General features: G+C 50.5%; 48 non-coding genes across 48 annotated transcripts; 32 read left to right on the top strand and 16 right to left on the bottom strand.

Moving 5' to 3' along the window:
• The first annotated feature begins 147 nt into the window (after positions 1-147).
• Positions 148-220, top strand: Trnav-cac (transfer RNA valine (anticodon CAC)). The gene has a single exon. It is a non-coding gene; the product is annotated as a tRNA-Val (tRNA).
• A 158-nt stretch (positions 221-378) lies between these two features.
• Positions 379-451, top strand: Trnav-aac (transfer RNA valine (anticodon AAC)). The gene has a single exon. It is a non-coding gene; the product is annotated as a tRNA-Val (tRNA).
• Positions 452-645: 194 nt separating this feature from the next.
• Positions 646-717, bottom strand: Trnaa-agc (transfer RNA alanine (anticodon AGC)). The gene has a single exon. It is a non-coding gene; the product is annotated as a tRNA-Ala (tRNA).
• A 384-nt stretch (positions 718-1,101) lies between these two features.
• Positions 1,102-1,174, top strand: Trnav-cac (transfer RNA valine (anticodon CAC)). The gene has a single exon. It is a non-coding gene; the product is annotated as a tRNA-Val (tRNA).
• A 158-nt stretch (positions 1,175-1,332) lies between these two features.
• Positions 1,333-1,405, top strand: Trnav-aac (transfer RNA valine (anticodon AAC)). Its single transcript has one exon. It is a non-coding gene; the product is annotated as a tRNA-Val (tRNA).
• A 194-nt stretch (positions 1,406-1,599) lies between these two features.
• Trnap-agg (transfer RNA proline (anticodon AGG)) lies at positions 1,600-1,671 on the bottom strand. Its single transcript has one exon. It is a non-coding gene; the product is annotated as a tRNA-Pro (tRNA).
• A 384-nt stretch (positions 1,672-2,055) lies between these two features.
• On the top strand, positions 2,056-2,128 carry Trnav-cac (transfer RNA valine (anticodon CAC)). The gene has a single exon. It is a non-coding gene; the product is annotated as a tRNA-Val (tRNA).
• A 6,030-nt stretch (positions 2,129-8,158) lies between these two features.
• Trnap-agg (transfer RNA proline (anticodon AGG)) lies at positions 8,159-8,230 on the bottom strand. The gene has a single exon. It is a non-coding gene; the product is annotated as a tRNA-Pro (tRNA).
• Positions 8,231-8,614: 384 nt separating this feature from the next.
• On the top strand, positions 8,615-8,687 carry Trnav-cac (transfer RNA valine (anticodon CAC)). The gene has a single exon. It is a non-coding gene; the product is annotated as a tRNA-Val (tRNA).
• Positions 8,688-8,845: 158 nt separating this feature from the next.
• On the top strand, positions 8,846-8,918 carry Trnav-aac (transfer RNA valine (anticodon AAC)). The gene has a single exon. It is a non-coding gene; the product is annotated as a tRNA-Val (tRNA).
• A 194-nt stretch (positions 8,919-9,112) lies between these two features.
• Trnap-agg (transfer RNA proline (anticodon AGG)) lies at positions 9,113-9,184 on the bottom strand. The gene has a single exon. It is a non-coding gene; the product is annotated as a tRNA-Pro (tRNA).
• Positions 9,185-9,568: 384 nt separating this feature from the next.
• Trnav-cac (transfer RNA valine (anticodon CAC)) lies at positions 9,569-9,641 on the top strand. Its single transcript has one exon. It is a non-coding gene; the product is annotated as a tRNA-Val (tRNA).
• Positions 9,642-9,799: 158 nt separating this feature from the next.
• Positions 9,800-9,872, top strand: Trnav-aac (transfer RNA valine (anticodon AAC)). The gene has a single exon. It is a non-coding gene; the product is annotated as a tRNA-Val (tRNA).
• A 194-nt stretch (positions 9,873-10,066) lies between these two features.
• Positions 10,067-10,138, bottom strand: Trnap-agg (transfer RNA proline (anticodon AGG)). Its single transcript has one exon. It is a non-coding gene; the product is annotated as a tRNA-Pro (tRNA).
• Positions 10,139-10,522: 384 nt separating this feature from the next.
• Positions 10,523-10,595, top strand: Trnav-cac (transfer RNA valine (anticodon CAC)). The gene has a single exon. It is a non-coding gene; the product is annotated as a tRNA-Val (tRNA).
• A 158-nt stretch (positions 10,596-10,753) lies between these two features.
• Trnav-aac (transfer RNA valine (anticodon AAC)) lies at positions 10,754-10,826 on the top strand. Its single transcript has one exon. It is a non-coding gene; the product is annotated as a tRNA-Val (tRNA).
• Positions 10,827-11,020: 194 nt separating this feature from the next.
• Trnap-agg (transfer RNA proline (anticodon AGG)) lies at positions 11,021-11,092 on the bottom strand. Its single transcript has one exon. It is a non-coding gene; the product is annotated as a tRNA-Pro (tRNA).
• A 384-nt stretch (positions 11,093-11,476) lies between these two features.
• Trnav-cac (transfer RNA valine (anticodon CAC)) lies at positions 11,477-11,549 on the top strand. The gene has a single exon. It is a non-coding gene; the product is annotated as a tRNA-Val (tRNA).
• Positions 11,550-11,707: 158 nt separating this feature from the next.
• Positions 11,708-11,780, top strand: Trnav-aac (transfer RNA valine (anticodon AAC)). The gene has a single exon. It is a non-coding gene; the product is annotated as a tRNA-Val (tRNA).
• A 194-nt stretch (positions 11,781-11,974) lies between these two features.
• Positions 11,975-12,046, bottom strand: Trnat-agu (transfer RNA threonine (anticodon AGU)). Its single transcript has one exon. It is a non-coding gene; the product is annotated as a tRNA-Thr (tRNA).
• A 384-nt stretch (positions 12,047-12,430) lies between these two features.
• Trnav-cac (transfer RNA valine (anticodon CAC)) lies at positions 12,431-12,503 on the top strand. The gene has a single exon. It is a non-coding gene; the product is annotated as a tRNA-Val (tRNA).
• Positions 12,504-12,661: 158 nt separating this feature from the next.
• Positions 12,662-12,734, top strand: Trnav-aac (transfer RNA valine (anticodon AAC)). The gene has a single exon. It is a non-coding gene; the product is annotated as a tRNA-Val (tRNA).
• Positions 12,735-12,928: 194 nt separating this feature from the next.
• Trnat-agu (transfer RNA threonine (anticodon AGU)) lies at positions 12,929-13,000 on the bottom strand. Its single transcript has one exon. It is a non-coding gene; the product is annotated as a tRNA-Thr (tRNA).
• A 384-nt stretch (positions 13,001-13,384) lies between these two features.
• Trnav-cac (transfer RNA valine (anticodon CAC)) lies at positions 13,385-13,457 on the top strand. Its single transcript has one exon. It is a non-coding gene; the product is annotated as a tRNA-Val (tRNA).
• A 158-nt stretch (positions 13,458-13,615) lies between these two features.
• Positions 13,616-13,688, top strand: Trnav-aac (transfer RNA valine (anticodon AAC)). The gene has a single exon. It is a non-coding gene; the product is annotated as a tRNA-Val (tRNA).
• Positions 13,689-13,882: 194 nt separating this feature from the next.
• On the bottom strand, positions 13,883-13,954 carry Trnat-agu (transfer RNA threonine (anticodon AGU)). The gene has a single exon. It is a non-coding gene; the product is annotated as a tRNA-Thr (tRNA).
• Positions 13,955-14,338: 384 nt separating this feature from the next.
• Positions 14,339-14,411, top strand: Trnav-cac (transfer RNA valine (anticodon CAC)). Its single transcript has one exon. It is a non-coding gene; the product is annotated as a tRNA-Val (tRNA).
• Positions 14,412-14,569: 158 nt separating this feature from the next.
• Positions 14,570-14,642, top strand: Trnav-aac (transfer RNA valine (anticodon AAC)). The gene has a single exon. It is a non-coding gene; the product is annotated as a tRNA-Val (tRNA).
• A 194-nt stretch (positions 14,643-14,836) lies between these two features.
• On the bottom strand, positions 14,837-14,908 carry Trnat-agu (transfer RNA threonine (anticodon AGU)). The gene has a single exon. It is a non-coding gene; the product is annotated as a tRNA-Thr (tRNA).
• A 384-nt stretch (positions 14,909-15,292) lies between these two features.
• Trnav-cac (transfer RNA valine (anticodon CAC)) lies at positions 15,293-15,365 on the top strand. The gene has a single exon. It is a non-coding gene; the product is annotated as a tRNA-Val (tRNA).
• A 158-nt stretch (positions 15,366-15,523) lies between these two features.
• Trnav-aac (transfer RNA valine (anticodon AAC)) lies at positions 15,524-15,596 on the top strand. The gene has a single exon. It is a non-coding gene; the product is annotated as a tRNA-Val (tRNA).
• Positions 15,597-15,790: 194 nt separating this feature from the next.
• On the bottom strand, positions 15,791-15,862 carry Trnat-agu (transfer RNA threonine (anticodon AGU)). The gene has a single exon. It is a non-coding gene; the product is annotated as a tRNA-Thr (tRNA).
• Positions 15,863-16,246: 384 nt separating this feature from the next.
• On the top strand, positions 16,247-16,319 carry Trnav-cac (transfer RNA valine (anticodon CAC)). Its single transcript has one exon. It is a non-coding gene; the product is annotated as a tRNA-Val (tRNA).
• Positions 16,320-16,477: 158 nt separating this feature from the next.
• Positions 16,478-16,550, top strand: Trnav-aac (transfer RNA valine (anticodon AAC)). The gene has a single exon. It is a non-coding gene; the product is annotated as a tRNA-Val (tRNA).
• Positions 16,551-16,744: 194 nt separating this feature from the next.
• Positions 16,745-16,816, bottom strand: Trnat-agu (transfer RNA threonine (anticodon AGU)). Its single transcript has one exon. It is a non-coding gene; the product is annotated as a tRNA-Thr (tRNA).
• A 384-nt stretch (positions 16,817-17,200) lies between these two features.
• On the top strand, positions 17,201-17,273 carry Trnav-cac (transfer RNA valine (anticodon CAC)). Its single transcript has one exon. It is a non-coding gene; the product is annotated as a tRNA-Val (tRNA).
• A 158-nt stretch (positions 17,274-17,431) lies between these two features.
• Trnav-aac (transfer RNA valine (anticodon AAC)) lies at positions 17,432-17,504 on the top strand. Its single transcript has one exon. It is a non-coding gene; the product is annotated as a tRNA-Val (tRNA).
• Positions 17,505-17,698: 194 nt separating this feature from the next.
• Trnap-agg (transfer RNA proline (anticodon AGG)) lies at positions 17,699-17,770 on the bottom strand. Its single transcript has one exon. It is a non-coding gene; the product is annotated as a tRNA-Pro (tRNA).
• Positions 17,771-18,154: 384 nt separating this feature from the next.
• On the top strand, positions 18,155-18,227 carry Trnav-cac (transfer RNA valine (anticodon CAC)). Its single transcript has one exon. It is a non-coding gene; the product is annotated as a tRNA-Val (tRNA).
• A 158-nt stretch (positions 18,228-18,385) lies between these two features.
• On the top strand, positions 18,386-18,458 carry Trnav-aac (transfer RNA valine (anticodon AAC)). The gene has a single exon. It is a non-coding gene; the product is annotated as a tRNA-Val (tRNA).
• A 194-nt stretch (positions 18,459-18,652) lies between these two features.
• Trnap-agg (transfer RNA proline (anticodon AGG)) lies at positions 18,653-18,724 on the bottom strand. Its single transcript has one exon. It is a non-coding gene; the product is annotated as a tRNA-Pro (tRNA).
• Positions 18,725-19,108: 384 nt separating this feature from the next.
• On the top strand, positions 19,109-19,181 carry Trnav-cac (transfer RNA valine (anticodon CAC)). Its single transcript has one exon. It is a non-coding gene; the product is annotated as a tRNA-Val (tRNA).
• A 158-nt stretch (positions 19,182-19,339) lies between these two features.
• Positions 19,340-19,412, top strand: Trnav-aac (transfer RNA valine (anticodon AAC)). The gene has a single exon. It is a non-coding gene; the product is annotated as a tRNA-Val (tRNA).
• Positions 19,413-19,606: 194 nt separating this feature from the next.
• Positions 19,607-19,678, bottom strand: Trnap-agg (transfer RNA proline (anticodon AGG)). Its single transcript has one exon. It is a non-coding gene; the product is annotated as a tRNA-Pro (tRNA).
• A 384-nt stretch (positions 19,679-20,062) lies between these two features.
• Trnav-cac (transfer RNA valine (anticodon CAC)) lies at positions 20,063-20,135 on the top strand. Its single transcript has one exon. It is a non-coding gene; the product is annotated as a tRNA-Val (tRNA).
• A 158-nt stretch (positions 20,136-20,293) lies between these two features.
• Trnav-aac (transfer RNA valine (anticodon AAC)) lies at positions 20,294-20,366 on the top strand. The gene has a single exon. It is a non-coding gene; the product is annotated as a tRNA-Val (tRNA).
• Positions 20,367-20,560: 194 nt separating this feature from the next.
• On the bottom strand, positions 20,561-20,632 carry Trnap-agg (transfer RNA proline (anticodon AGG)). The gene has a single exon. It is a non-coding gene; the product is annotated as a tRNA-Pro (tRNA).
• A 384-nt stretch (positions 20,633-21,016) lies between these two features.
• On the top strand, positions 21,017-21,089 carry Trnav-cac (transfer RNA valine (anticodon CAC)). Its single transcript has one exon. It is a non-coding gene; the product is annotated as a tRNA-Val (tRNA).
• The last annotated feature ends 80 nt before the right edge of the window (positions 21,090-21,169 follow it).

The raw sequence follows: 21,169 nt of genomic DNA, 5'->3' as shown, positions 1-21,169 counted from the left end.
ACACTCTCTATTGCAACCCGAAGTCTTCTTGAGCCCTCGGCTGTGATGGGTTTCAGGCTGTCAAGAGAACTATGGTGTGTGCATGCGCGCACGAGAGAAAGGTTGAAGCGTTTTCGAGTATACAATGATGGACGCGTCGTGTCCGTCGTTTCCGTAGTGTAGCGGTTATCACGTCTGCTTCACACGCAGAAGGTCCCCGGTTCGATCCCGGGCGGGAACAGTATTTTCCTGCCTATGTCGTATTGTCCTCCAATGAGCCACGTCGTGTGTGGATCTGCTGCATGTCCCTTCGTTTTGCAAGTACCACATTTATTGAATTTTTTAGTTACGATGGCAACATCACTACAAGTTGTCTGTGAAGTAAGGCGCACACAAGCAGTTTCCGTGGTGTAGCGGTTATCACGTCTGCCTAACACGCAGAAGGTCCCCGGTTCGATCCCGGGCGGAAACACTTTTTCATCACTTTAAGCAAGACTTACTAACATGCATCTGCTACCATCTGTACCCGAAACCTTCGTAATCGCCTTCACGCGTCGGACCAGAGTGTCAATTGCTCACATCAAATAAGAAATTCATTTGATATTGACGGCGAGCTTTTTGCGATCACTCAGCCACTGACGCGCGATCAGTTTGCACAAAACGCTAGGGCTCGTCCGGGATTTGAACCCGGGACCTCCTGCACGCTAAGCAGGAATCATACCCCTAGACCAACGAGCCCTGTGACACAGCGAATGCCAATTATTCCAGTCCCTCGATTTCGTCCAGTTTGCCCTGGAAGTCTCGTGTAGGCTGGCGGGATGGGGGCGGCGCGAATTCCCGGGCTATTGGCATCTACATGTAGAGCTGCCGCTGGGCGCGCACTTCCTGCTGCTAAGGAGGTGATTGTTTTTGCTGATGTGACTTGCAATAACGACTGCGCGAAACGCCGCTATCTCGTTCGGGATGCTACGGCAGACACTCTCTATTGCACCCCGAAGTCTTCTTGAGCCCTCGGCTGTGATGGGTTTCAGGCTGTCAAGAGAACTATGGTGTGTGCATGCGCGCACGAGAGAAAGGTTGAAGCGTTTTCGAGTATACAATGATGGACGCGTCGTGTCCGTCGTTTCCGTAGTGTAGCGGTTATCACGTCTGCTTCACACGCAGAAGGTCCCCGGTTCGATCCCGGGCGGGAACAGTATTTTCCTGCCTATGTCGTATTGTCCTCCAATGAGCCACGTCGTGTGTGGATCTGCTGCATGTCCCTTCGTTTTGCAAGTACCACATTTATTGAATTTTTTAGTTACGATGGCAACATCACTACAAGTTGTCTGTGAAGTAAGGTGCACACAAGCAGTTTCCGTGGTGTAGCGGTTATCACGTCTGCCTAACACGCAGAAGGTCCCCGGTTCGATCCCGGGCGGAAACACTTTTTCATCACTTTAAGCAAGACTTACTAACATGCATCTGCTACCATCTGTACCCGAAACCTTCGTAATCGCCTTCACGCGTCGGACCAGAGTGTCAATTGCTCACATCAAATAAGAAATTCATTTGATATTGACGGCGAGCTTTTTGCGATCACTCAGCCACTGACGCGCGATCAGTTTGCACAAAACGCTAGGGCTCGTCCGGGATTTGAACCCGGGACCTCCTGCACCCTAAGCAGGAATCATACCCCTAGACCAACGAGCCCTGTGACACAGCGAATGCCAATTATTCCAGTCCCTCGATTTCGTCCAGTTTGCCCTGGAAGTCTCGTGTAGGCTGGCGGGATGGGGGCGGCGCGAATTCCCGGGCTATTGGCATCTACATGTAGAGCTGCCGCTGGGCGCGCACTTCCTGCTGCTAAGGAGGTGATTGTTTTTGCTGATGTGACTTGCAATAACGACTGCGCGAAACGCCGCTATCTCGTTCGGGATGCTACGGCAGACACTCTCTATTGCACCCCGAAGTCTTCTTGAGCCCTCGGCTGTGATGGGTTTCAGGCTGTCAAGAGAACTATGGTGTGTGCATGCGCGCACGAGAGAAAGGTTGAAGCGTTTTCGAGTATACAATGATGGACGCGTCGTGTCCGTCGTTTCCGTAGTGTAGCGGTTATCACGTCTGCTTCACACGCAGAAGGTCCCCGGTTCGATCCCGGGCGGGAACAGTATTTTCCTGCCTATGTCGTATTGTCCTCCAATGAGCCACGTCGTGTGTGGATCTGCTGCATGTCCCTTCGTTTTGCAAGTACCACATTTATTGAATTTTTTAGTTACGATGGCAACATCACTACAAGTTGTCTGTGAAGTAAGGCGCACACAAGCAGTTTCCGTGGTGCATTACCGCTTGAGACGCGGCAGCGTGCGGACGTTCGGAGCGCTCAGTGTCACTTGCTTTGTTTACGTTGTATTGTGCTTTCTGTTTCACGTGATTGCGCGTGGTTGTGTGTTCGTGTCGTTGTTTTAAGTGTTTGTTGTATGCAGTTAGCCCATTTGGGTTAATTTGCACAATGGTTCCCACGATTCCAAGGAAAAATACCCTGCAGTTCGAGTTTGACAAGGCTACACGATCAGTTCAGCCAAGTTCACTGGAAGTTCATGAATGGATCGTCGATACAATTGGCATTACCACTGATCAAGTTCACACTGCCTACTACGACCTGGATTTGTACTGCTTTTTCGTGAAGCTCCTGAATCCCCTCTTACTGGAACGACTTTTGCAGAAACATGGCGGCGGCGTCGAGTTCCGGCATCGCGATGGCACTGTGAGTACTGTCCAAGTTACTAACGCGGATGTCGAGATCTCTAACGTGCGTATTTACAACCTGCCCCCTGAAGTAGACAACTGTTTCCTAAAAGACGTGCTCACGAAATATGGCGAAGTGCGTAACATTAGACTTGAAAAGTGGTCCAGGCACCATAAGTTGCAATGTTTTTCTGGCATCAGATCGGTTGAGATGCAAGTTAAAGTCAACATCCCATCCCATGTATTTGTTTGTGGGTATAAGGTGCAGGTTACATATTCTGGGCAAGCTTCTACGTGTTTTAACTGCAATGAAAGTGGTCATTTACGGCAAAATTGCCCTAAAAGAATGACCGTCTTAAAGCCTACTTTACAACAACGTAAGAGGCTCACTTTAGCTGATCTAGTGACGGGCACCCAATTACCAAGTAATGAGCCGTCCCTTTCCACTGATACTGTGACTGTACATGAAAAACCTTTTGAAGACGAGTTCCCTGCTATTCCTCTTGCGAAGGGCGGGGATCAGAACCCTCTCACCCGTCCGGTCACTGCGGTGGCGTCCAAGAGACGTCGGACGTGCGACAGTAGTAGTTCAGATGAAGGCGTCTCAGTACCGGTAACACCTGCCACACCTGATATCAAACAACCTGCAGGCGACATTGAGCTTTCGCAAGACGCTATACCAGAATCACGTGTTGATGTTAATACTTCTTCGCCTGATGACGGTATTGCTACGCCCCAGGTTGGTTCTTGTTTACCGTCCACGTCTGTCGAGTCGGCTCCCCAACAAACCGATGGTGAACCTCAGCATGTTGCCCACAGTGACGTCGACGGTGTGTGCGCAGGTCCCCCACTCGTATCACAGCCACGCGACACTGACAACAAACACACTGACGAGTGTGTCACCACGGAGCGAGATCTCAGCCTTGCTTGTCAACAACCTGACCGGGAGAGTGTTTCCAAACAATCCCAACGTGTGGATAAACAAGAACTTAGCGCGTCTCCGGATGGACTATCCGGTGAGTCGCACATGCAGGTTGCTGCAGCAGGGCAACCTGCACAGGAGACTTGTGTCGATTCTCCGATGCCGCTTTCTGCGGAAAAAGTCGCAAGCGTCGGGAGGAACAAAAAGAAATTCCAACCGAACTTGAATGTACCGCGCAGCAAACACAAACTGCAAGCCCTCTCAGATGCGAACGATGGTGATGGCCACTCTCCACCAGCTGGTTCACGAATGGATTGGTTTGCCGGTGACGATGATCACGTTAATTTAAAGTAGCTCCGTAAATTCCATGGCACAAGCGTACAAGTTCCTGAGTGTTAATGTTAACAGGATCACGTCTGAATTGAAACTTGCAGTCTTTAGGCAGTTCGTATATGAGTCTGCCGCTGATATACTTCTATTGCAGGAATTCCTTGTTCCTGATCTGGTCATTCCCGGTTTCCACTGTATTACCAATGTTGCCTTCGAACTTAGCACTGGTACCGCCATTCTCGTGCGTGAAGGCATCCCCGTCTCGGACGTTGAAACACTGGAGTCGGGGCGTGGCATATCCTGCAAAATATTCGGCGTCACGCTCGTGAACCTATACGCGCCCTCAGGGAGTGGACACAGGTTCGCAAGGACCGAGTTCTTTAAAGACGAACTCATTTACCTGCTTCGTAAAAATCCGACTGCCCTAATATTAGGAGGAGATTTTAACTGTGTCGTACATCAAAAAGATCAGCGGCCGCATTTTAACTATTGTAAGGAGCTTCATGATCTGGTTTTACGAATGAATCTAAAGGATACGTGGGAACTCCTTCACCCTACCCTTGTGAAATTTACATACTTCACTTCCACCTCGAGTAGCCGCCTCGACAGAATATATGTGTCTTCTCAGCTCGGGGAACACGTTGTTGACTCGGAGGTCATTCCCGTCCCATGTAGCGATCACTGCGCCTACGCCGCCGTTATACAACTGGACAGACAACCCACCAAACGATTCAGAAGTCACTGGATGTTCAATATTTCCCACCTTCAGGACGCCGATCTCGAGGTACTTGTCACACGGACTTGGACTTTTTGTCTTCGCTCTGTCAATAGATACCGTACGAAAGTAGAGTGGTGGACGTCCTTTGCTAAACCAAAGTTGCGTCGGGCTTTGATTTCGTACTGTAATACGCAGTCAAGGGATGCAAAGAGGACCACCGAATTTTACTATTCAATTTTAAGGGAGCTCTACGACAAATCTGGCGTCAATAATATTTACACGGCTCAAATAAAGCAAATCAAGGCTAAGATGCTCAGTATCAAACGTAAACAACTAGAAGGATTAAAAATCAAGTCGAAAGTCAACTCTTTTGTTCAATCTGAGACAACTTCCATGTATCATCTAATTAAGCATCAGACGAACCGTAGACGCTTATTTATAGACGAACTGGCAACTGATAACGGGGAACTTCTCACTCGGCAACCTGACATAGTCACGGCAATCCAGGGGTATTATCACGGCCTGTACTCGGACTGCCCCACCAATGATGGCTTGACTGCTACTGTACTCCAGTTGATGGACACGTCCGTTACTGAGGAAGATAATCGTGACTTTCTGGCTGCGTTTAGTGTCGAGGAGACTTTAGAACTTATTGTTAAGTCGCCAGCTAACAAAGCCCCAGGACTGGACGGCCTTCCCAAGGAGTTTTATCTTCGGTATTGGGATGTAATTGGTGTTACTTTTACAGAAATTTTAAATGAAATCATTGCTGGGGCGCCTGTTCCTGCTGCGATGAAGGAGGGTAAAATTGTCCTTGTTCCCAAACGCAAAGGATGTAAGCGATTTGATAATCTGCGCCCGCTCACCCTGCTCAATTTTGACTACAAAACTATAGCCAGAGCTGTTAACACCCGAATGTCTCCGCTCATTCACAAAGTTGTCCGGCGGCACCAGGCGTGCGTGCCAGGACGGAATGCCATGTCTGTGATGTCTGAAATTCGGGACCTCATCTCCATTGCCTCAGTCACCAACCTGAAGTGTGCGCTGCTTTTTCTAGACTTTCATAAAGCCTTTGATCATGTGAACCACCGATACCTTTTTCACATCATGGACAAAATAGGACTCGAGGAAGGGGTGATACAAGTCCTTCGCACTTTGATATCTGGCATATCAGCGAGGATACAAGTCAATGGACAGCTGACGCAACCGATATCCATTCAGCGGGGTGTCCCCCAGGGCAGTCCACTCTCTATGTCACTTTTTGTGCTGTCACTGGAACCCTTCCTTCGGTCTCTTTATCACCAGTTGTCAGGAGTGTCAATCTCCGGTCACACATTCATAGTCCGTGCGTACGCTGACGATGTTGCCGTACTGTTACGCACTGAGGACGAGGTGGTCCGTACTAAAGGGGCGATCGACCAATATAGTGAAGTGTCTGGAGCACAACTCAGTGACCGGAAATGTAAAGTGCTCGATATCAGGGGTTTCGAGAACTTAACTATACCGTGGGCGCATGTTGTGGAATCTCACAAGCTACTAGGAATCACCTTGAATAGGTGCCCTCTCAAAATGGCGGCCTCCAATTGGAAGTCAGTGACGCATCTGATACAGGGTACCATTGTCGAATGTCGCTGGCGTGCTGTGAACATTATAGAAAAAATTCGGCTTCTCAATACCTACGTCTTCTCCAAGGCGTATTATGTTGCACAGTTCTTTCCCATTCCCAAGCTTCAGGCCAGAAAGATCATGCAGGTTGCCAATCGATTCATCTGGAAGGGCAACATATTTAAATTGTCCTCCGATACGCTGGCCAAGTCGAGAACTACTGGTGGGCTTGAGTTAGTTAACATTGCCGGGAAAGCAATGGCCTTGTACGTCAAGCGGACCACGACTATACTGCATGACAGCCATTGCACTGTTACTCAAAAGTTGTTCCTCACAGTGCGTCCAGCGAGTATGCGACCTCCTGTTGACGTCGGCAGAATCCATTACAAACTGAAACACATCAGAGAATTTTTCCTTCAGTGTAGTTATGCAGATGTGGATGTTCTACGGCGACGACCACTGTCAACTCGGGACTTGCAACGTGAGTGGGAAAAGTCGGCGACCCCAAATCCCATAGAACGGAAGTATCCAACTACCGAATGGACAACGGTGTGGGCCAACATCAGCTTGAAAGTACACTCTTCGGATGTTGCTTCAACCTGGTTCAGGGTGGTAAATAACACAATTGCCACTAATGAAAAGCTACATGCAATTGGGTTAAGTGACACAAATCTCTGCCTCTGTTGTGGACTCGTCGATTCTCTGATTCATCGGTTTACCTGCGGTGGTCATGCACTGAATTGGCGATGGGTCAAGAAGAGGATCGCGGTTCTCTCAAGGAGCGCGGAAGACAATCTGCAGCTGGATATCCTACTGCGTCCGGACAAAAAGTTTTACCCTGCCACGAAAAACAATACAGTAATGTGGATCCTAGGGCACTATGTCAACTATATCATGAATGTTCGTGGAGAGGACGATTTTATTAGTTTTCTGACCTACATGGCGCTGGCATACTGGAAAATACAATGTGTCACTGACAGTAAAAAATTATTCGGAAACATGATGGACATCACGTTCGAAAAACATGGCATAGGCTGACCGCATTGGATGATGGATGCACATCAAGGGGATATGTATTCTTCTTTTTTTTTTTTTTTTTTCATTTATACTTTCTGTTACGCCTGGTCAATGTATTTCTTTTCATTAGTCTCCTTTTACTTGTTTGCTTATTCTTGACACTCACGCACCTCTAATGGAAGAGGAACAGAATTCGCCATGGATCGCAACACACAAATGACACACGACAAAGAAGAAATGTTCATTTACAAACGTGTCAGCACTATATACCTCGGAGCAGAGGCTTAACACCTATACCAGAATAACATGCGAATCAAGGAAACACAATCAGTGTCTGCTTGAAGGAGTGATTCAGGGATGAGTGGAGGGAGCCATCGCAGGCAGGCCTCGGGATTCGACCCCTGCCCGCTTTGTCTCCCCCCGCACGGAACTGACCACTCTCTTAAGATTGAAAAAAAAAAAATGGTGTAACAAAAAAAAAAATGGTGTAACGGTTAGCACTCTGGACTCTGAATCCAGCGATCCGAGTTCGAATCTCGTTTAAAAAAAAAAAAAAAAAAAAAAAAAAAAAAAAAAAAAAAAAAAAAAAAAAAAAAAAAGTGGTGTAGCGGTTATCACGTCTGCCTAACACGCAGAAGGTCCCCGGTTCGATCCCGGGCGGAAACACTTTTTCATCACTTTAAGCAAGACTTACTAACATGCATCTGCTACCATCTGTACCCGAAACCTTCGTAATCGCCTTCACGCGTCGGACCAGAGTGTCAATTGCTCACATCAAATAAGAAATTCATTTGATATTGACGGCGAGCTTTTTGCGATCACTCAGCCACTGACGCGCGATCAGTTTGCACAAAACGCTAGGGCTCGTCCGGGATTTGAACCCGGGACCTCCTGCACCCTAAGCAGGAATCATACCCCTAGACCAACGAGCCCTGTGACGCAGCGAATGCCAATTATTCCAGTCCCTCGATTTCGTCCAGTTTGCCCTGGAAGTCTCGTGTAGGCTGGCGGGATGGGGGCGGCGCGAATTCCCGGGCTATTGGCATCTACATGTAGAGCTGCCGCTGGGCGCGCACTTCCTGCTGCTAAGGAGGTGATTGTTTTTGCTGATGTGACTTGCAATAACGACTGCGCGAAACGCCGCTATCTCGTTCGGGATGCTACGGCAGACACTCTCTATTGCACCCCGAAGTCTTCTTGAGCCCTCGGCTGTGATGGGTTTCAGGCTGTCAAGAGAACTATGGTGTGTGCATGCGCGCACGAGAGAAAGGTTGAAGCGTTTTCGAGTATACAATGATGGACGCGTCGTGTCCGTCGTTTCCGTAGTGTAGCGGTTATCACGTCTGCTTCACACGCAGAAGGTCCCCGGTTCGATCCCGGGCGGGAACAGTATTTTCCTGCCTATGTCGTATTGTCCTCCAATGAGCCACGTCGTGTGTGGATCTGCTGCATGTCCCTTCGTTTTGCAAGTACCACATTTATTGAATTTTTTAGTTACGATGGCAACATCACTACAAGTTGTCTGTGAAGTAAGGTGCACACAAGCAGTTTCCGTGGTGTAGCGGTTATCACGTCTGCCTAACACGCAGAAGGTCCCCGGTTCGATCCCGGGCGGAAACACTTTTTCATCACTTTAAGCAAGACTTACTAACATGCATCTGCTACCATCTGTACCCGAAACCTTCGTAATCGCCTTCACGCGTCGGACCAGAGTGTCAATTGCTCACATCAAATAAGAAATTCATTTGATATTGACGGCGAGCTTTTTGCGATCACTCAGCCACTGACGCGCGATCAGTTTGCACAAAACGCTAGGGCTCGTCCGGGATTTGAACCCGCGACCTCCTGCACCCTAAGCAGGAATCATACCCCTAGACCAACGAGCCCTGTGACACAGCGAATGCCAATTATTCCAGTCCCTCGATTTCGTCCAGTTTGCCCTGGAAGTCTCGTGTAGGCTGGCGGGATGGGGGCGGCGCGAATTCCCGGGCTATTGGCATCTACATGTAGAGCTGCCGCTGGGCGCGCACTTCCTGCTGCTAAGGAGGTGATTGTTTTTGCTGATGTGACTTGCAATAACGACTGCGCGAAACGCCGCTATCTCGTTCGGGATGCTACGGCAGACACTCTCTATTGCACCCCGAAGTCTTCTTGAGCCCTCGGCTGTGATGGGTTTCAGGCTGTCAAGAGAACTATGGTGTGTGCATGCGCGCACGAGAGAAAGGTTGAAGCGTTTTCGAGTATACAATGATGGACGCGTCGTGTCCGTCGTTTCCGTAGTGTAGCGGTTATCACGTCTGCTTCACACGCAGAAGGTCCCCGGTTCGATCCCGGGCGGGAACAGTATTTTCCTGCCTATGTCGTATTGTCCTCCAATGAGCCACGTCGTGTGTGGATCTGCTGCATGTCCCTTCGTTTTGCAAGTACCACATTTATTGAATTTTTTAGTTACGATGGCAACATCACTACAAGTTGTCTGTGAAGTAAGGCGCACACAAGCAGTTTCCGTGGTGTAGCGGTTATCACGTCTGCCTAACACGCAGAAGGTCCCCGGTTCGATCCCGGGCGGAAACACTTTTTCATCACTTTAAGCAAGACTTACTAACATGCATCTGCTACCATCTGTACCCGAAACCTTCGTAATCGCCTTCACGCGTCGGACCAGAGTGTCAATTGCTCACATCAAATAAGAAATTCATTTGATATTGACGGCGAGCTTTTTGCGATCACTCAGCCACTGACGCGCGATCAGTTTGCACAAAACGCTAGGGCTCGTCCGGGATTTGAACCCGGGACCTCCTGCACCCTAAGCAGGAATCATACCCCTAGACCAACGAGCCCTGTGACGCAGCGAATGCCAATTATTCCAGTCCCTCGATTTCGTCCAGTTTGCCCTGGAAGTCTCGTGTAGGCTGGCGGGATGGGGGCGGCGCGAATTCCCGGGCTATTGGCATCTACATGTAGAGCTGCCGCTGGGCGCGCACTTCCTGCTGCTAAGGAGGTGATTGTTTTTGCTGATGTGACTTGCAATAACGACTGCGCGAAACGCCGCTATCTCGTTCGGGATGCTACGGCAGACACTCTCTATTGCAACCCGAAGTCTTCTTGAGCCCTCGGCTGTGATGGGTTTCAGGCTGTCAAGAGAACTATGGTGTGTGCATGCGCGCACGAGAGAAAGGTTGAAGCGTTTTCGAGTATACAATGATGGACGCGTCGTGTCCGTCGTTTCCGTAGTGTAGCGGTTATCACGTCTGCTTCACACGCAGAAGGTCCCCGGTTCGATCCCGGGCGGGAACAGTATTTTCCTGCCTATGTCGTATTGTCCTCCAATGAGCCACGTCGTGTGTGGATCTGCTGCATGTCCCTTCGTTTTGCAAGTACCACATTTATTGAATTTTTTAGTTACGATGGCAACATCACTACAAGTTGTCTGTGAAGTAAGGCGCACACAAGCAGTTTCCGTGGTGTAGCGGTTATCACGTCTGCCTAACACGCAGAAGGTCCCCGGTTCGATCCCGGGCGGAAACACTTTTTCATCACTTTAAGCAAGACTTACTAACATGCATCTGCTACCATCTGTACCCGAAACCTTCGTAATCGCCTTCACGCGTCGGACCAGAGTGTCAATTGCTCACATCAAATAAGAAATTCATTTGATATTGACGGCGAGCTTTTTGCGATCACTCAGCCACTGACGCGCGATCAGTTTGCACAAAACGCTAGGGCTCGTCCGGGATTTGAACCCGGGACCTCCTGCACCCTAAGCAGGAATCATACCCCTAGACCAACGAGCCCTGTGACGCAGCGAATGCCAATTATTCCAGTCCCTCGATTTCGTCCAGTTTGCCCTGGAAGTCTCGTGTAGGCTGGCGGGATGGGGGCGGCGCGAATTCCCGGGCTATTGGCATCTACATGTAGAGCTGCCGCTGGGCGCGCACTTCCTGCTGCTAAGGAGGTGATTGTTTTTGCTGATGTGACTTGCAATAACGACTGCGCGAAACGCCGCTATCTCGTTCGGGATGCTACGGCAGACACTCTCTATTGCAACCCGAAGTCTTCTTGAGCCCTCGGCTGTGATGGGTTTCAGGCTGTCAAGAGAACTATGGTGTGTGCATGCGCGCACGAGAGAAAGGTTGAAGCGTTTTCGAGTATACAATGATGGACGCGTCGTGTCCGTCGTTTCCGTAGTGTAGCGGTTATCACGTCTGCTTCACACCCAGAAGGTCCCCGGTTCGATCCCGGGCGGGAACAGTATTTTCCTGCCTATGTCGTATTGTCCTCCAATGAGCCACGTCGTGTGTGGATCTGCTGCATGTCCCTTCGTTTTGCAAGTACCACATTTATTGAATTTTTTAGTTACGATGGCAACATCACTACAAGTTGTCTGTGAAGTAAGGCGCACACAAGCAGTTTCCGTGGTGTAGCGGTTATCACGTCTGCCTAACACGCAGAAGGTCCCCGGTTCGATCCCGGGCGGAAACACTTTTTCATCACTTTAAGCAAGACTTACTAACATGCATCTGCTACCATCTGTACCCGAAACCTTCGTAATCGCCTTCACGCGTCGGACCAGAGTGTCAATTGCTCACATCAAATAAGAAATTCATTTGATATTGACGGCGAGCTTTTTGCGATCACTCAGCCACTGACGCGCGATCAGTTTGCACAAAACGCTAGGGCTCGTCCGGGATTTGAACCCGGGACCTCCTGCAGACTAAGCAGGAATCATACCCCTAGACCAACGAGCCCTGTGACACAGCGAATGCCAATTATTCCAGTCCCTCGATTTCGTCCAGTTTGCCCTGGAAGTCTCGTGTAGGCTGGCGGGATGGGGGCGGCGCGAATTCCCGGGCTATTGGCATCTACATGTAGATCTGCCGCTGGGCGCGCACTTCCTGCTGCTAAGGAGGTGATTGTTTTTGCTGATGTGACTTGCAATAACGACTGCGCGAAACGCCGCTATCTCGTTCGGGATGCTACGGCAGACACTCTCTATTGCACCCCGAAGTCTTCTTGAGCCCTCGGCTGTGATGGGTTTCAGGCTGTCAAGAGAACTATGGTGTGTGCATGCGCGCACGAGAGAAAGGTTGAAGCGTTTTCGAGTATACAATGATGGACGCGTCGTGTACGTCGTTTCCGTAGTGTAGCGATTATCACGTCTGCTTCACACGCAGAAGGTCCCCGGTTCGATCCCGGGCGGGAACAGTATTTTCCTGCCTATGTCGTATTGTCCTCCACTGAGCCACGTCGTGTGTGGATCTGCTGCATGTCCCTTCGTTTTGCAAGTACCACATTTATTGAATTTTTTAGTTACGATGGCAACATCACTACAAGTTGTCTGTGAAGTAAGGTGCACACAAGCAGTTTCCGTGGTGTAGCGGTTATCACGTCTGCCTAACACGCAGAAGGTCCCCGGTTCGATCCCGGGCGGAAACACTTTTTCATCACTTTAAGCAAGACTTACTAACATGCATCTGCTACCATCTGTACCCGAAACCTTCGTAATCGCCTTCACGCGTCGGACCAGAGTGTCAATTGCTCACATCAAATAAGAAATTCATTTGATATTGACGGCGAGCTTTTTGCGATCACTCAGCCACTGACGCGCGATCAGTTTGCACAAAACGCTAGGGCTCGTCCGGGATTTGAACCCGGGACCTCCTGCAGACTAAGCAGGAATCATACCCCTAGACCAACGAGCCCTGTGACACAGCGAATGCCAATTATTCCAGTCCCTCGATTTCGTCCAGTTTGCCCTGGAAGTCTCGTGTAGGCTGGCGGGATGGGGGCGGCGCGAATTCCCGGGCTATTGGCATCTACATGTAGAGCTGCCGCTGGGCGCGCACTTCCTGCTGCTAAGGAGGTGATTGTTTTTGCTGATGTGACTTGCAATAACGACTGCGCGAAACGCCGCTATCTCGTTCGGGATGCTACGGCAGACACTCTCTATTGCACCCCGAAGTCTTCTTGAGCCCTCGGCTGTGATGGGTTTCAGGCTGTCAAGAGAACTATGGTGTGTGCATGCGCGCACGAGAGAAAGGTTGAAGCGTTTTCGAGTATACAATGATGGACGCGTCGTGTCCGTCGTTTCCGTAGTGTAGCGGTTATCACGTCTGCTTCACACGCAGAAGGTCCCCGGTTCGATCCCGGGCGGGAACAGTATTTTCCTGCCTATGTCGTATTGTCCTCCAATGAGCCACGTCGTGTGTGGATCTGCTGCATGTCCCTTCGTTTTGCAAGTACCACATTTATTGAATTTTTTAGTTACGATGGCAACATCACTACAAGTTGTCTGTGAAGTAAGGTGCACACAAGCAGTTTCCGTGGTGTAGCGGTTATCACGTCTGCCTAACACGCAGAAGGTCCCCGGTTCGATCCCGGGCGGAAACACTTTTTCATCACTTTAAGCAAGACTTACTAACATGCATCTGCTACCATCTGTACCCGAAACCTTCGTAATCGCCTTCACGCGTCGGACCAGAGTGTCAATTGCTCACATCAAATAAGAAATTCATTTGATATTGACGGCGAGCTTTTTGCGATCACTCAGCCACTGACGCGCGATCAGTTTGCACAAAACGCTAGGGCTCGTCCGGGATTTGAACCCGGGACCTCCTGCAGACTAAGCAGGAATCATACCCCTAGACCAACGAGCCCTGTGACACAGCGAATGCCAATTATTCCAGTCCCTCGATTTCGTCCAGTTTGCCCTGGAAGTCTCGTGTAGGCTGGCGGGATGGGGGCGGCGCGAATTCCCGGGCTATTGGCATCTACATGTAGAGCTGCCGCTGGGCGCGCACTTCCTGCTGCTAAGGAGGTGATTGTTTTTGCTGATGTGACTTGCAATAACGACTGCGCGAAACGCCGCTATCTCGTTCGGGATGCTACGGCAGACACTCTCTATTGCACCCCGAAGTCTTCTTGAGCCCTCGGCTGTGATGGGTTTCAGGCTGTCAAGAGAACTATGGTGTGTGCATGCGCGCACGAGAGAAAGGTTGAAGCGTTTTCGAGTATACAATGATGGACGCGTCGTGTCCGTCGTTTCCGTAGTGTAGCGGTTATCACGTCTGCTTCACACGCAGAAGGTCCCCGGTTCGATCCCGGGCGGGAACAGTATTTTCCTGCCTATGTCGTATTGTCCTCCAATGAGCCACGTCGTGTGTGGATCTGCTGCATGTCCCTTCGTTTTGCAAGTACCACATTTATTGAATTTTTTAGTTACGATGGCAACATCACTACAAGTTGTCTGTGAAGTAAGGTGCACACAAGCAGTTTCCGTGGTGTAGCGGTTATCACGTCTGCCTAACACGCAGAAGGTCCCCGGTTCGATCCCGGGCAGAAACACTTTTTCATCACTTTAAGCAAGACTTACTAACATGCATCTGCTACCATCTGTACCCGAAACCTTCGTAATCGCCTTCACGCGTCGGACCAGAGTGTCAATTGCTCACATCAAATAAGAAATTCATTTGATATTGACGGCGAGCTTTTTGCGATCACTCAGCCACTGACGCGCGATCAGTTTGCACAAAACGCTAGGGCTCGTCCGGGATTTGAACCCGGGACCTCCTGCAGACTAAGCAGGAATCATACCCCTAGACCAACGAGCCCTGTGACACAGCGAATGCCAATTATTCCAGTCCCTCGATTTCGTCCAGTTTGCCCTGGAAGTCTCGTGTAGGCTGGCGGGATGGGGGCGGCGCGAATTCCCGGGCTATTGGCATCTACATGTAGAGCTGCCGCTGGGCGCGCACTTCCTGCTGCTAAGGAGGTGATTGTTTTTGCTGATGTGACTTGCAATAACGACTGCGCGAAACGCCGCTATCTCGTTCGGGATGCTACGGCAGACACTCTCTATTGCACCCCGAAGTCTTCTTGAGCCCTCGGCTGTGATGGGTTTCAGGCTGTCAAGAGAACTATGGTGTGTGCATGCGCGCACGAGAGAAAGGTTGAAGCGTTTTCGAGTATACAATGATGGACGCGTCGTGTACGTCGTTTCCGTAGTGTAGCGGTTATCACGTCTGCTTCACACGCAGAAGGTCCCCGGTTCGATCCCGGGCGGGAACAGTATTTTCCTGCCTATGTCGTATTGTCCTCCACTGAGCCACGTCGTGTGTGGATCTGCTGCATGTCCCTTCGTTTTGCAAGTACCACATTTATTGAATTTTTTAGTTACGATGGCAACATCACTACAAGTTGTCTGTGAAGTAAGGTGCACACAAGCAGTTTCCGTGGTGTAGCGGTTATCACGTCTGCCTAACACGCAGAAGGTCCCCGGTTCGATCCCGGGCGGAAACACTTTTTCATCACTTTAAGCAAGACTTACTAACATGCATCTGCTACCATCTGTACCCGAAACCTTCGTAATCGCCTTCACGCGTCGGACCAGAGTGTCAATTGCTCACATCAAATAAGAAATTCATTTGATATTGACGGCGAGCTTTTTGCGATCACTCAGCCACTGACGCGCGATCAGTTTGCACAAAACGCTAGGGCTCGTCCGGGATTTGAACCCGGGACCTCCTGCAGACTAAGCAGGAATCATACCCCTAGACCAACGAGCCCTGTGACACAGCGAATGCCAATTATTCCAGTCCCTCGATTTCGTCCAGTTTGCCCTGGAAGTCTCGTGTAGGCTGGCGGGATGGGGGCGGCGCGAATTCCCGGGCTATTGGCATCTACATGTAGAGCTGCCGCTGGGCGCGCACTTCCTGCTGCTAAGGAGGTGATTGTTTTTGCTGATGTGACTTGCAATAACGACTGCGCGAAACGCCGCTATCTCGTTCGGGATGCTACGGCAGACACTCTCTATTGCACCCCGAAGTCTTCTTGAGCCCTCGGCTGTGATGGGTTTCAGGCTGTCAAGAGAACTATGGTGTGTGCATGCGCGCACGAGAGAAAGGTTGAAGCGTTTTCGAGTATACAATGATGGACGCGTCGTGTCCGTCGTTTCCGTAGTGTAGCGGTTATCACGTCTGCTTCACACGCAGAAGGTCCCCGGTTCGATCCCGGGCGGGAACAGTATTTTCCTGCCTATGTCGTATTGTCCTCCAATGAGCCACGTCGTGTGTGGATCTGCTGCATGTCCCTTCGTTTTGCAAGTACCACATTTATTGAATTTTTTAGTTACGATGGCAACATCACTACAAGTTGTCTGTGAAGTAAGGTGCACACAAGCAGTTTCCGTGGTGTAGCGGTTATCACGTCTGCCTAACACGCAGAAGGTGCCCGGTTCGATCCCGGGCGGAAACACTTTTTCATCACTTTAAGCAAGACTTACTAACATGCATCTGCTACCATCTGTACCCGAAACCTTCGTAATCGCCTTCACGCGTCGGACCAGAGTGTCAATTGCTCACATCAAATAAGAAATTCATTTGATATTGACGGCGAGCTTTTTGCGATCACTCAGCCACTGACGCGCGATCAGTTTGCACAAAACGCTAGGGCTCGTCCGGGATTTGAACCCGGGACCTCCTGCAGACTAAGCAGGAATCATACCCCTAGACCAACGAGCCCTGTGACACAGCGAATGCCAATTATTCCAGTCCCTCGATTTCGTCCAGTTTGCCCTGGAAGTCTCGTGTAGGCTGGCGGGATGGGGGCGGCGCGAATTCCCGGGCTATTGGCATCTACATGTAGAGCTGCCGCTGGGCGCGCACTTCCTGCTGCTAAGGAGGTGATTGTTTTTGCTGATGTGACTTGCAATAACGACTGCGCGAAACGCCGCTATCTCGTTCGGGATGCTACGGCAGACACTCTCTATTGCACCCCGAAGTCTTCTTGAGCCCTCGGCTGTGATGGGTTTCAGGCTGTCAAGAGAACTATGGTGTGTGCATGCGCGCACGAGAGAAAGGTTGAAGCGTTTTCGAGTATACAATGATGGACGCGTCGTGTACGTCGTTTCCGTAGTGTAGCGGTTATCACGTCTGCTTCACACGCAGAAGGTCCCCGGTTCGATCCCGGGCGGGAACAGTATTTTCCTGCCTATGTCGTATTGTCCTCCACTGAGCCACGTCGTGTGTGGATCTGCTGCATGTCCCTTCGTTTTGCAAGTACCACATTTATTGAATTTTTTAGTTACGATGGCAACATCACTACAAGTTGTCTGTGAAGTAAGGTGCACACAAGCAGTTTCCGTGGTGTAGCGGTTATCACGTCTGCCTAACACGCAGAAGGTCCCCGGTTCGATCCCGGGCGGAAACACTTTTTCATCACTTTAAGCAAGACTTACTAACATGCATCTGCTACCATCTGTACCCGAAACCTTCGTAATCGCCTTCACGCGTCGGACCAGAGTGTCAATTGCTCACATCAAATAAGAAATTCATTTGATATTGACGGCGAGCTTTTTGCGATCACTCAGCCACTGACGCGCGATCAGTTTGCACAAAACGCTAGGGCTCGTCCGGGATTTGAACCCGGGACCTCCTGCACCCTAAGCAGGAATCATACCCCTAGACCAACGAGCCCTGTGACACAGCGAATGCCAATTATTCCAGTCCCTCGATTTCGTCCAGTTTGCCCTGGAAGTCTCGTGTAGGCTGGCGGGATGGGGGCGGCGCGAATTCCCGGGCTATTGGCATCTACATGTAGAGCTGCCGCTGGGCGCGCACTTCCTGCTGCTAAGGAGGTGATTGTTTTTGCTGATGTGACTTGCAATAACGACTGCGCGAAACGCCGCTATCTCGTTCGGGATGCTACGGCAGACACTCTCTATTGCACCCCGAAGTCTTCTTGAGCCCTCGGCTGTGATGGGTTTCAGGCTGTCAAGAGAACTATGGTGTGTGCATGCGCGCACGAGAGAAAGGTTGAAGCGTTTTCGAGTATACAATGATGGACGCGTCGTGTCCGTCGTTTCCGTAGTGTAGCGGTTATCACGTCTGCTTCACACGCAGAAGGTCCCCGGTTCGATCCCGGGCGGGAACAGTATTTTCCTGCCTATGTCGTATTGTCCTCCAATGAGCCACGTCGTGTGTGGATCTGCTGCATGTCCCTTCGTTTTGCAAGTACCACATTTATTGAATTTTTTAGTTACGATGGCAACATCACTACAAGTTGTCTGTGAAGTAAGGTGCACACAAGCAGTTTCCGTGGTGTAGCGGTTATCACGTCTGCCTAACACGCAGAAGGTCCCCGGTTCGATCCCGGGCGGAAACACTTTTTCATCACTTTAAGCAAGACTTACTAACATGCATCTGCTACCATCTGTACCCGAAACCTTCGTAATCGCCTTCACGCGTCGGACCAGAGTGTCAATTGCTCACATCAAATAAGAAATTCATTTGATATTGACGGCGAGCTTTTTGCGATCACTCAGCCACTGACGCGCGATCAGTTTGCACAAAACGCTAGGGCTCGTCCGGGATTTGAACCCGGGACCTCCTGCACCCTAAGCAGGAATCATACCCCTAGACCAACGAGCCCTGTGACACAGCGAATGCCAATTATTCCAGTCCCTCGATTTCGTCCAGTTTGCCCTGGAAGTCTCGTGTAGGCTGGCGGGATGGGGGCGGCGCGAATTCCCGGGCTATTGGCATCTACATGTAGAGCTGCCGCTGGGCGCGCACTTCCTGCTGCTAAGGAGGTGATTGTTTTTGCTGATGTGACTTGCAATAACGACTGCGCGAAACGCCGCTATCTCGTTCGGGATGCTACGGCAGACACTCTCTATTGCACCCCGAAGTCTTCTTGAGCCCTCGGCTGTGATGGGTTTCAGGCTGTCAAGAGAACTATGGTGTGTGCATGCGCGCACGAGAGAAAGGTTGAAGCGTTTTCGAGTATACAATGATGGACGCGTCGTGTCCGTCGTTTCCGTAGTGTAGCGGTTATCACGTCTGCTTCACACGCAGAAGGTCCCCGGTTCGATCCCGGGCGGGAACAGTATTTTCCTGCCTATGTCGTATTGTCCTCCAATGAGCCACGTCGTGTGTGGATCTGCTGCATGTCCCTTCGTTTTGCAAGTACCACATTTATTGAATTTTTTAGTTACGATGGCAACATCACTACAAGTTGTCTGTGAAGTAAGGTGCACACAAGCAGTTTCCGTGGTGTAGCGGTTATCACGTCTGCCTAACACGCAGAAGGTCCCCGGTTCGATCCCGGGCGGAAACACTTTTTCATCACTTTAAGCAAGACTTACTAACATGCATCTGCTACCATCTGTACCCGAAACCTTCGTAATCGCCTTCACGCGTCGGACCAGAGTGTCAATTGCTCACATCAAATAAGAAATTCATTTGATATTGACGGCGAGCTTTTTGCGATCACTCAGCCACTGACGCGCGATCAGTTTGCACAAAACGCTAGGGCTCGTCCGGGATTTGAACCCGGGACCTCCTGCACCCTAAGCAGGAATCATACCCCTAGACCAACGAGCCCTGTGACACAGCGAATGCCAATTATTCCAGTCCCTCGATTTCGTCCAGTTTGCCCTGGAAGTCTCGTGTAGGCTGGCGGGATGGGGGCGGCGCGAATTCCCGGGCTATTGGCATCTACATGTAGAGCTGCCGCTGGGCGCGCACTTCCTGCTGCTAAGGAGGTGATTGTTTTTGCTGATGTGACTTGCAATAACGACTGCGCGAAACGCCGCTATCTCGTTCGGGATGCTACGGCAGACACTCTCTATTGCACCCCGAAGTCTTCTTGAGCCCTCGGCTGTGATGGGTTTCAGGCTGTCAAGAGAACTATGGTGTGTGCATGCGCGCACGAGAGAAAGGTTGAAGCGTTTTCGAGTATACAATGATGGACGCGTCGTGTACGTCGTTTCCGTAGTGTAGCGGTTATCACGTCTGCTTCACACGCAGAAGGTCCCCGGTTCGATCCCGGGCGGGAACAGTATTTTCCTGCCTATGTCGTATTGTCCTCCAATGAGCCACGTCGTGTGTGGATCTGCTGCATGTCCCTTCGTTTTGCAAGTACCACATTTATTGAATTTTTTAGTTATGATGGCAACATCACTACAAGTTGTCTGTGAAGTAAGGTGCACACAAGCAGTTTCCGTGGTGTAGCGGTTATCACGTCTGCCTAACACGCAGAAGGTCCCCGGTTCGATCCCGGGCGGAAACACTTTTTCATCACTTTAAGCAAGACTTACTAACATGCATCTGCTACCATCTGTACCCGAAACCTTCGTAATCGCCTTCACGCGTCGGACCAGAGTGTCAATTGCTCACATCAAATAAGAAATTCATTTGATATTGACGGCGAGCTTTTTGCGATCACTCAGCCACTGACGCGCGATCAGTTTGCACAAAACGCTAGGGCTCGTCCGGGATTTGAACCCGGGACCTCCTGCACCCTAAGCAGGAATCATACCCCTAGACCAACGAGCCCTGTGACACAGCGAATGCCAATTATTCCAGTCCCTCGATTTCGTCCAGTTTGCCCTGGAAGTCTCGTGTAGGCTGGCGGGATGGGGGCGGCGCGAATTCCCGGGCTATTGGCATCTACATGTAGAGCTGCCGCTGGGCGCGCACTTCCTGCTGCTAAGGAGGTGATTGTTTTTGCTGATGTGACTTGCAATAACGACTGCGCGAAACGCCGCTATCTCGTTCGGGATGCTACGGCAGACACTCTCTATTGCACCCCGAAGTCTTCTTGAGCCCTCGGCTGTGATGGGTTTCAGGCTGTCAAGAGAACTATGGTGTGTGCATGCGCGCACGAGAGAAAGGTTGAAGCGTTTTCGAGTATACAATGATGGACGCGTCGTGTCCGTCGTTTCCGTAGTGTAGCGGTTATCACGTCTGCTTCACACGCAGAAGGTCCCCGGTTCGATCCCGGGCGGGAACAGTATTTTCCTGCCTATGTCGTATTGTCCTCCAATGAGCCACGTCGTGTGTGGATCTGCTGCATGTCCCTTCGTTTTGCAA

The sequence above is a fragment of the Schistocerca nitens genome, chromosome 2 (genome assembly GCF_023898315.1).
Source record: "Schistocerca nitens isolate TAMUIC-IGC-003100 chromosome 2, iqSchNite1.1, whole genome shotgun sequence".
Classification (NCBI taxonomy): domain Eukaryota; kingdom Metazoa; phylum Arthropoda; class Insecta; order Orthoptera; family Acrididae; genus Schistocerca; species Schistocerca nitens.
Note: the sequence above shows the minus strand (reverse complement) of the source record. Positions and strands in the feature narration are given on the sequence as shown.